Genomic DNA, 8,455 nt, shown 5'->3' on the forward strand with positions numbered 1-8,455 from the left:
AATGGGCGTGTCGAGATCACATCCGGGGACTTTAAGCGTTCTTGGCGAAATGCTAACTTGTGTATTGGGTCAGTACTTGGGTGGCCACCAAACATGATGTTTCACAAGAACACAAGAACACAAGTCCATAGAAGAACACATATTGAGAAACGCCCAGTATATTGGTGGTGGAGTGGAAGCAGACTTCAAATGATGCTGTTAACTTTCAAATTACAATAATCTGTCAGTAGGGTCCACCAGTATTTTATGTAGGTGATTCTCTGTGATTTGTGGTTCCAATAATCCAACCACATGAGGGAGTCCCACTTGGATGCTTCTGTGGTCTTCATTGATTTAGCGGCATCCAAAGTTCCATACTCAAGTGGCATGATGAGAATGTAACACAGTTATTGATTGTAACCTTTTGACGGCCAGATTCAGGGTTTTCCCAGAAGACGTAAGCAGCAGTTGTGGCATTTTCTACGCTGCTTGCTTAATGATGTATTCTGACGACTGTCTGAAATTGAATGAGACTGCAGCACCATCTCATAAGCACTGGCAGAAGGATGTAATCACTGATTTGCCAACTTTATCTGCTCTATTTACAAGTCATCAAAGAAGGTTCACATACAAATACAATCAACACAAACATGTCTGGGACGGTGGGCTGTAGTTCATGTTGAAATGTTGGATGTTGAAAATTCTTGCCTGTTTTTACAGAGTTACATGTAAATATGTTTCCTTTGGATATGCTTTAATTTTTTGTATAATCCAAGTACAAGGGCAACATAGGCTACAACAGTTGGACAGTAACTGGTAACTGAGCTACTTTTTCCTCCTATTTATTTTACAGTAAGCTAACTTCAACTTGTGTTCATTTTTCCTATTTAGCTTACCACTGGTCATTAACTGATGCCCAGTATTTTAGAGTAAGTGAAGTAAATAAATGACCCAAGTTAATGAGCAAATATGCCTTGTTGTTCCGCAGTAGCCTGTAAGTGCATGTTGTGCATAATGTAACAAGATGGGCAAATAGGAGACCGGCATACTAAACAGTTTGACTCTGTTTTCATTTGACTGTGTATACCAGACATGGTGAGTGTTTACACGTTTTAGCATCCCTACTACTGCCAGCATATACTTCACCCAGATTGTTGTAAATAGGATATGGCACTCACATTTGCTACCTAATGAATATGCTACTTGTATGGTTATCCTCAGTACCAAAGAGAATATTGGTGTGTATTTAGACATAGCCGAGGATATGAAGAGGATTTTTTTTCAAACGAGTTCTATTCCTCCTTTCACTGCTTTCTCCTCTATTCCCTCTCTCCCACCACCCCTCTCTTTTCATTTAATGGGCAACATCTAGCACCATAAATAAAGCCTGTGCTTTCTTTCGCACACACACACACACACACACACACACACACACACACACACACACACACACACACACACACACACACTGTAAATAGCTCTCTGATGATACAGCACAGTGTGAATGGTATGTATGTGTAACCTCTCCATTTCCTTCTGTGTAATATCTGCTACAGAGTGTTCCGTCTGTCAGTGGTACATTGTATGTTATGAACAATGAGACACAGGGCAACTTCATTTACAGTGGAGCTTCACTTTCTCTGTCAATCATGCACACAAACACTTACCTCTTTAATTAGCTCTCTGGTGGTACAGCACAGTGTGAATAGCATGTATGTGTAAGCTCTCCATTTCCTCTGTGTAATGAGTGTTCCGTCTGTCAGTGGTACATTGTGTGTTATGAACAACGAGACACAGGGCAACTTTAGAGCAACACTCTTTATCAATCCCACACACACACACACCCAAACACACAAACACGCGCACACACACACACACACACACCGTAGTAAGTATACACAAGCTCACCAGAGGTCATCAATAACAATAGGGAGTGTTTGATTGTGTATATTGTGATAAATGAGATGACTTTGATCATTGTTGGCCATTTAAGCAACCATTACTTGTGACATAACTCACATGGAGCAAGGCTTGTGTTCATTTTTTCGTGGTGTATTGAATAAATTTAGCAGATCAACATTTAATGAGAGCTATCATTTGTGCATCTCTGTGTGTGTATTTATGCCTGGTTAAATTTAGTTGTACCTACATTTTCAAGAAATAGTTACATTTTATTTATTTGCTCTACGAGTTAGATGAGAAGATCGATAAAAACTGCCATGTCTGTAAGTTCAGTATACAGATACAGTGGTTTACCTAAGTTAAGCATAAAGTCTGGAAACAGCTCCAAACAGCGAGCCTGGCTCTGTCCAAAGGTAACAACCAGTACTATGTAGCGAGACGGCTTTTCTTCCTGTTTTTGGTCTTTATGATGAATACGCTGCTGTAATAATGAATGAAAAGATGTGAGATATCCTCATACGAAAAAAAGCAAGTAAGCATATTACCCAAAATGTTATGGTAAAATGAATTATGCTCTTCCATGTAAAAACACTTTATAGCAGCGTGTGCGTATTCATTCATGCCTGTGTTTGTGTGTGCACATACAGCATGTCAGTAATTATAATCTAAATCCCATTTAGAAATAAGCCCACAGGGAGTTAAGCGTTCTAGTAGAAAAGCATAAAATATATACTGTATACGTATACAAAATTCTGAAACCCTGTTAAATTATCCGTTCATGAATAACTCAAGAGAGGCATTGCAACCTTTGACATTAGACAACTAAATCTGGTCATAAACAGTTTCCATAACCAAGCATATCTTAGAGCTTTATTCAAGTCATTGCCATTAAGTTGCTACAAAGCTACCGGCAGTGCCTGTGTCATGTGGACATGGGAACAGTTTTGTTATCATTACTTAGGATTCCTCATGGGGACAACAGAAACTATGCACCACAGCTTTAAGAAAAAGAGACACCCCAGGGTCTACGCATCTTTACGTCTGGACAGTCTAAAGCTTCTTTAAGATAAGATAGGTAATAAGAGCCAGAAACGCCTGTCTTTATGACCCTAATTGAGAGATTAGTGAACTGACACTTTTAATAAATGGTAAGGTGCTATTTTTTTTTAACCTAAATTGTAATAACCCAACTTGTGATGCTGTAGCAACTACGCTGAGACCACACACACACACACACACACACACACACACACACACACACACACACACACACACTTCTTTAAATAGCTAAGAGAATAATAAAAACAGAAAGGGCACAAGATTATACACCTGTCGGCATGGCCAGCTGTAATGTGTCATTAAACCGCACAGCCTTGCTCAGCCTGGCTGCTTAGTGTTCACTTTTTAATTTGAATTTTGGAGTAAACAAATCTATGCACCCCCAACATATACATAATCTCTGTGGAGCTTCATTGTGAATGACAGTTATAGATAGATAATATCATGATAAAGATATTAGGTATCCTTCCGCATTGGAAGGGGAAAATAGTAATTATTGTAAATTACACATCATTATCCTGGCGGGATAACAGACAGTGTGCTTGGGTTGGCATCGTGACATTCTTTTTTAACCTCAACTTTAACTTTATTTGTGTCCCCAAAGTGCAATTAGGTGTGTAGCATGTATAAACACATACAAGACACATAAATACATACAAGTTCTACACACAGTCCAACTGGAACACAACCTTAACAGTACGAGGACAAATACCAGTAGGTGTATGGATAGCAGCGTCAGAGTAATCTACACATTGTAGGAAAAAGATCACATCAGCCTATAAAGTTGACACGATGTAATCAACAATGACCACTGTCAACAACATCAGCGTCCATTACATTACATCACTGACCCCTTTATTAACCTTTCTTACATCCTCAACACATACTCAACAGACTAGAATATGTAACCAACCAAAGAATAAAGAAAGAAAGAAAGAAATTAAAGAAGACAAAATGAGGCAGAAGACTAAGAAGTTAGAGCAGCTTGTAACAAAGTTGGCTGTTTCAAGTTATAGTTACGACAGAGTCAAGTGAATAAGTTAATAAGCACACTTTCCTCCAAGGCAAATGCTTTGGTGCACATGCTTTGTATTATAGGTTCAAACAACCTCTTGTGCGAACTAGTGTTAAAAGCATGTGTGTTTCAGTCTGTGGGGTGATCTTAAGGAAGGGACTAAAGAATGACATCAAACAGAGCCATAATATCATTCTGTTCAAACATAGAAACATACATCAAAGAAAACATAACTTGACCAATATAGAAAAGAATAGACCGAAATATAGGAACGTAAATGTATCGTAAATGTATTTTTGTACTTTCTTATATTGTTGTAAGTTACAGGAAGATCTGAAAGATTGTATGCTGTATTTGCATATCTATTCACTTTGTAATAAGATAATTTTGGGCAGCACCAAATAAGCAAATTTCTTATATGTATAAATTTACATTTACTTCTGTTTTTTTGTTGTTGTTTCGTTCAGATTGTTTGTGTTTCATTTAGTGGTTTTGTTATTTTAGTTTTGTCTTACCACACTGTTGATAGTTCAAGATAAAAATATAAATGAAATGAAATGCTGGTGTTTGATCAAGTTTAGTTGGAGATGTACACCACCGGTCAAAGGTTTGGGGTCACTTACAAATTTCCATTCCACTCCATTATAGACAGGATACCAGCTGATCGGAGTGGGTGGCTGATCTTTAATGCAACATCTACATCGCCTATTATCAGCAAGCATTCATCCAATGTTCCAAAGGCACATTCTGTTGACTAATCTGATATCACTTTAAAAAACTAAGTGAGAAAACATTAAAGAAACCTTTTGGAATTATGTAAGCACATAATGTAATCTAAAAACTGCTGCCCTGGTTAAAAAGAAAAAATGCAACTGATCTCAGCTGGTATTCTGTCTATGATGGAGGGCAATGGAAATTTCTAAGTGACCCCAAACTTTTGACCGGTAGAGTAGGTCTGTCACAATACCATTCATACAGCTCACTTAATACACATGCAGACAACAATCTAGGTTGAAAATCTATCTAGGTTAAAAATATATGATCGCCAAGTTGCAGCTTTGAGCTGTCAAGTTGTTGTGTAGGTGGTATCCACAAGGTTCTAAATCCGGGATTGCTCTGTTGCCGCCGGAAATTCCGCCAGATTTCACTCTGTCAGTAACCTGCCGCTTTCTTTTTGTTGGAATTTTAAACTCCGGTGGATTTATGTGGACTATGGTTAACTGCTCCTCAGATCTCTGCAGGGTAAATCCAGACAGCTAGCTAGACTATCTGTCCAATCTGAGTTTTCTGTTGCACGACTAAAACAACCTTCGGACATACACGTTCAACCAAAACAAGTTCCTTCCTGAGTCTATATTGCAGCGGCACCGGGGCTCCGCTCTGTGCTTAGCACTGCCCAGCACGACTGCGATTGGTTTGAAGAAATGCCAATAAACCGCAGCCCAGTCCCTCCTCTGCAGCGCAGTGGGGGGAGGTCTGGCAATGTGAGCCTATTGTGGAGGTAACACTCATACAAGTGCAGCTTTAGTTTTGTCTGTATGAAAAGGCGTTAGAGTTCCTCCCTTTGAATAACAAAGCTTTGAAGGGAACAGAAAGAGTGGATTTTGTGGAAAAGAGAGAGAATAATTTATGCGCTGAAACAGAGGTCTTTTTTTCTTCGGAACCAAAAGTTTGAGAGTTTGACTGCTCAGTGAGCATTCAAAAACAAAGAAAATGGTTTTCTCTGCACCTCAACTCTGTTGCATTTTGGAACGTTGAGTTTTTAAGAGAATAAATGTCTGTTTGTTTTGGTCTCTGCTTTCTTTGTGTTTCTTTGAAAAACCTAAACAGGCTGACCTGATTCTATCTACAGACCATGGCTAATTATGCCTAAACAATTATGTTGACATAAAAAATATTGGCTAATGAATGCCCTAATTACTAATTTTTACTAAGCTAATGACATTATTAGCATAACCGACCTTGTTTCATATAGTATCATGGTGATTATGTGCCTGCTTGTTCATGTTGTCAACATTAGCTGCAACAGCAATGTCCAGGTTAGTGCTGCAGTCATTTTAATAATTAACCTCACTGGATCACTCTTTTGAAAATTGTATACATACATGACAAGCAGCAAAGGGCCCCAGGTCAGAGTCGAACCCGCAGACACTTGGTCGAGGAGTGACCCTCTATATATATGTGCACCTGCTCTACCAACTACTACCCTCCTCCCTCAATAAAACTGGCCAGTGCAGCCCACCCCAAGAATCTACTATAATTTCCTTTACATAAGTAAATACGTTTATACCACAACTTGTGTCAGAAAAAGGCACAACATGTTGCAGAAAAATTCCCCAGGAATCAGGAAATTAAGTGTTTGACGTTTTGCTGAGAAGTGGCGGTCTCAACCCCGCCAACGTTACACCCAAAATTACACACTTGATAAAACAACAATAGGGATTGAACATCTACTGTATTTTGACAGTTTTATGAATTTAGCATTTTTTTATGTGTTTAAATGGGCTGAACCCTGGCACAGTGTCTTAACACATTACACAGAGAAATAATGACTGGACCACGACAAGAGGAGTAGCTAACCAGAACTGTATAGTCCCAATGTACAGAACAAATGTCAGTCCTCCTGGTGAGTACAGCCCATGCAGTTCAGACCAAAGATTCGTCACCTGTTTCAAACTATAGAAATAAAATGATCCATAATCCATTTTATTTCTATGTTCCAAATAGCTGGTTGAAACTGCAGAGTTTTAGACGGAGCCTCAGACAGCCTGAAAGCACAGTAACGTTACATGGTCAAGCCAGATAGAGAGTGACTCAAGAGAGGGAGCATCCAGTGGTGGCAGAATGAAGCAGAGAATCTGAGAAATAAAACATGTTTTCGACGATTCATCTCTAGAAATGCAACCGTAACAAGCATCTCACTATCACTTACGTTATCCATGTTCATATTCAGACGCAGCAAATGATAAATCCTGGAATAAAAGTTTGGAAGTGGGAAGTTAGAACGGAAGCACAACGAGGCGTTGTTATGGAGATGATACACTGTCTCATCTCGTCTGACTGGCGTTAAACTGGACTGTAAATATTAATGCTAACAGTCTATGGTGTGAACTGGGTTTATCTTTGTTTTAAGCCTGTCTCCTTCCAAGCATCGCTGCCTGGAAGGGACCAGGATTAGGCAATGGTTAGGGTTAAGTTTAAGGTTTGGGTCTGGGTTAGGATTAGGGTTAGGTTTGGGTTAGGGTTAAGGTCAGGATTAGGGTTAGGTTTGGGTTAGGGTTAAGGTCAGGATTAGGGTTAGGTGTGGGTTAGGGTTAAGGTCAGGATTAGGGTTAGGTTTGGGTTAGGGTCAGGATTAGGGTTAGGTGCCTTGAAGCCAAAGGTCACAGCATTGTTGGAGACACTGGAGGCTTAAAACACCATTGAGCATGAACTGGCAGCTTTCAGACTGGACCGGCTCATTGCAAGTTTCATCTTGTCTCATTGCAAATCTTTGAACTGATCTTAAAACGTTTACACTTATGGAATCCTTTATCCACGGAACCTAAATCCCAAACAGAACAAAAAAGTGTGTAACACAAAAGGCAAATTATGGCTTGACCAACAACAGAGATGTAAGCACAAATGGTGTCCCGTTGTGACACAATGTTTGTGTACATTTTCTTTCTGTATTTACTGAGAAGTTTAGAAACTTTTTGTTTGTTTTGACATTGATTTTGTTGTTGGTGGTGTTGTTGTTTTATAAAAGCCTGATCAGGGAAAATACTGCAAATCAGCGAAGGATAGATGTCCTAAACACCTTGCATTTGTCAAATCTGGATCTGCTAATGTCATAGCTATTGTCCCTAAATAGACAAGAAACTCAATTTAAAAAAAGTAAGTGAAATAGCAGTTTCTATAGGCGCTAAATGTTTAACTATGTTCACTAGCTGGTTTGGTGCTGAGCAGCCACTTTAAGATCTTTCTAGCTAAAGATTGCTGCCCCCAGAGTCCAAAATCAACACTGCAGTAAAGAGCGATAAGACTAAATCAACACAAGCTGCTCAAAAAATAGCTCATGTCATGATATAATTGTATGCTGACAATCGTTTTCTAATATAAATTACACTTTTATTAACCTCCAAACTCCATTTTGAGCCTGGACCAGGATGGACGTTGACAAATGAGACCAAGTCTGGCTTTTTCCTTCCAGGTGGGTGGCCATCAACCAGTTAATCCCACAGTTGACTTTAATTGGCCTGTCGAGCTAAAGCTGTAGGCGTTAATTATTTGTGGCATTGATTGAGAGGGAGGGAGTGAAAGGTGGGAGGTGAAAAGTAAACGTGACACGGAATAAAGAAATTGATGTAGCGAGGTGGTGGAGTTGAAGAAGAAAAAGATGTGGTGAGACAGAAGAGGGAGAAAAGGAATTGGTGGAGACGATCTAAGGAGAGGAAGCAAAAGACAATTTGAGAAGAAAAAAATTAAAGTGAATTATGGGAGCAGAGAGCGAGAGTCCAA

At 39.3% G+C, this 8,455-nt stretch overlaps 1 long non-coding RNA gene across 1 annotated transcript in view; it reads left to right on the forward strand.

Annotated features, from left to right (window-relative positions):
• LOC117935900 overlaps nucleotides 1-4,915 on the forward strand; it is an 8,539-nt gene extending 3,624 nt beyond the window's left edge. Inside the window, exons 2-3 of the long non-coding RNA XR_004654841.1 lie at nucleotides 158-164; nucleotides 4,906-4,915. This is a non-coding gene — a long non-coding RNA (uncharacterized LOC117935900). The remainder of the gene's footprint in view (nucleotides 1-157; nucleotides 165-4,905) is intronic.
• Nucleotides 4,916-8,455: the final 3,540 nt, after the last annotated feature.

The sequence above is a fragment of the Etheostoma cragini genome, chromosome 20, assembly GCF_013103735.1.
Source record: "Etheostoma cragini isolate CJK2018 chromosome 20, CSU_Ecrag_1.0, whole genome shotgun sequence".
NCBI classification, from domain to species: domain Eukaryota; kingdom Metazoa; phylum Chordata; class Actinopteri; order Perciformes; family Percidae; genus Etheostoma; species Etheostoma cragini.